This window comes from Notothenia coriiceps, unplaced genomic scaffold, assembly GCF_000735185.1.
Source record: "Notothenia coriiceps isolate Sejong01 unplaced genomic scaffold, NC01 NC01_scaffold00012033, whole genome shotgun sequence".
NCBI lineage: Eukaryota > Metazoa > Chordata > Actinopteri > Perciformes > Nototheniidae > Notothenia > Notothenia coriiceps.
Genome location: NW_011344734.1, coordinates 23,473 through 26,577, shown reverse-complemented (window position 1 = coordinate 26,577; position 3,105 = coordinate 23,473).

The window sequence follows — 3,105 nt, the reverse complement described above, 5'->3', positions numbered from 1 at the left end:
TAACGGAGAATTGTACACCCGGAAGTAAGTATTCCCCTTACTGTCGATTGATTTTACAGTGATATCTGCACTACTCATCGACTAAAAAACACCAGATTATCCTTGTTAATTACACAACATTGATTGGTTTAAATTGTGTGCAATGCTTTTGTATTTTTCCCCTTCGATTCGGAGAAACAAATATTTTTTCGGAGTAAAGGATGGCAGAAGACACTACACTACCCAGAATCCCCAGCTATCGTTTAGGACTACACCTTGTGCTCTGTTTGACAAACCCCGTTTTTTGTCACCATTCATTCCAATGGCTGGCGTCTATGTCACGTGATCTTCACATTTCTCCCTGCAGAAAAAAAAAACATGGCCGAACTTCGTTTTATTCTCGGTGGAAAATGCCTATTTTAAAGTTAGTTTGGCCATTAAAATGCGTTTTGATGTCATTTGATGCGAGAAATATGAGTTGTTATTTCAAATTATGTGTGCAGTGGATGTACATGATCTTTAGTTTGCTAGTTATTACGAAGATTACTTCAGGAAATTGCGTCCGTAGAACGTTCTCATTGTTACCAAGGTGGTTGCTAGGGACGCTGCTATCGATATTATTTCTGTTATGTTGTGTAACTGTTTAATGGGGTTATCTTTATTGCTACCCCCTTCCCCGTCAATGTATAGTGTTGGTCCACAGCGCAAACATATTAGTTTAACAAAATCCGCATCTAAAGATACGTTATTTTCCCCTGTGCAATTCCAGTCTCACATCTCACATCACATCGTCATTAACAAATAGACATTTAAAAAAAATAAAATAATACTTTATTCCGAGTGTGCTTGCTTTTCTCTTTGAAAGTCATCACATAACGTCTTGGTAATACACGGTTCGGCTGCATGAAATATTACATATCTGCCGTAGTTCTCTATTTATAGAGCCCTGATGAGAAGACTTCTAGACAAACATGAGGAACTGCCGCCAACACTGAAAACGTGACGTGGATCATAAATATATCAGCAATTAAACAACATCTTACATTTATTTTCACACAATAAGTGTCTTCGCAGGATCAACACTAATTCGGCTGACTTTTATATTTGATCCAATTGGTAGATAGGCTGTATTTACACCATAAAGGTGCACAGCTGATAATGGACACCTGGTGGTTAAAGCCTTTTATTGAATTTCATTATCTTTATTATTAGATATTAATAGGATCCCTATAAAGTATATTCATTACTCGTTATTCTGTACTAATAGTTAATTAAAGAATGTATATAATGACTATTTTGCACATCCCTTTCAAGATTTCAAGATTTTCTAATGTTTATTGACATATCATACTCACAAACGGTATAGTTATGGAATGAATGAAAAATTTGGGTCGCAGGTTCCTCAATAGTGCATTACAAGACATCTATCAATATTTGTGCATACCTCCAGCAATGTTAACTATGTTGAAGCACTTATTTTAACACTAGAACCGCCAATGGGTAAATTTTACCCGCAGCTGTTTTTTTATTGTATGTAACTTTTTTTCAATAACATATTAAAGTCTCCCAGTCCGTGACTTTTCCTGAAAGTGTGTTATGTAGCACCCTCTGTTGTTAAAAGTTGTCAATATGAAGTCAGATTGAAAAAATCGCCCAAAAATAGCCATTTATACCTATATATAGAGCTAGATAGATAGATAGAGATAGATAGAGAAATAGACAGCTAGATAGATAGATACTTATAGATAGATAGAGAGAGATTTGTACCTAAACAAAACACAAGTCTAACACCAAGCGTTTAAGTCAGCACTGGTAGCGATATTTTATACTTCATGATATCTGCACAAACGATATCATATGCAAATCTGAGAGTCCACAGAACTGTTCTGTATGATAAATAAAAGAACATTGTACCTTGAAGATTTGACCCGTTGGCGGTTTTAGGTATACAGCGACCTCTGGCGGTTTTAGTGTTAAAGGGTTGTTTAATTTATTTTAGGCTTATTAGCCGCCAATAATGACAGTCAACTGTGAGCAGACTGGCGGTTAATAATGTGAAGTTCATTTCTTATTCAGTGTACTAAGGGTTCTTGTATTTAAAATAAAAATGTCTTCTGTATATTTGGAGAATTTGTTTTATATAATGTATTTTTGACCTTTTTCAAAAAATATTTTAATCATCCAGAATTTTTTATATTGTTTATATTTGATATACTAATTTAAAAAAAACAAAAAAAACTCCACTTTTTAAGTATTTGAATGTTGAGCACACGGGTCCTGTAACAAAAATAATTTCCCAATTTGGGATTAATAAAGTATTTATCTATCTATCTAATTTTCCACTCAAGTACAAAAGTCTGAGGTTGAGACTTAATGTTGTTTACATTTGCATTGTTTAAATGTGCATAGTGCTCACAAAGGTTCCCTGTGGAGCATGTAGCAACACGTGGAACTATTAAACCCTTGTGTGCTTGAGACTAAAATTGCTGTGTTTTTCAGAAATGCAAGATGATCGTGGACAGTAAAGGAGAGCTGCCGGTGGCGATACCACACGTGTCCGACGAAGAGGATGATGGGAAACCTTTCGGAGGGTCAGCACTTCGAGAACAGAAGGCCATCAGCTTCAGCATCAACGTAACAATCCACACACTGTTCTATATGTTCGCATTTCCTATGAAAAGGAAGTTTCTCTTGTTGTAAATGTATTGAAATGTGTGGTCAAGACGTTTAGGGATTAGCACTTTACATTATAACTGAAAATAACTTTACTCTAACATCATTTTATTTGAGTGAAAACATAATGCCTCATTTTCGCATCATATCGCCGTGTTATTACCCCTATCTTTCCCATTACATTGCAAATATATTACAATGACATCACTCCCTAATTGTAAAGTGAAATGACTGCTACCTTTGAATATATTTCACGTTAGTGATAGCCATCCAAACATCGAATCCCTTTCAAAGAAACAAGGGAGGTTGTGTAAATAAATGCATTTATTGCGAGTTGGCTGTGGTCAGTTTGACTCGTGAACAGGTTATCTTCAGGTACCTGCAGTGTGTGTAATGTAAACTCAGTACTGATGATGTAACTCATTGGATGAAACAAAGACAGTTAACATTTTC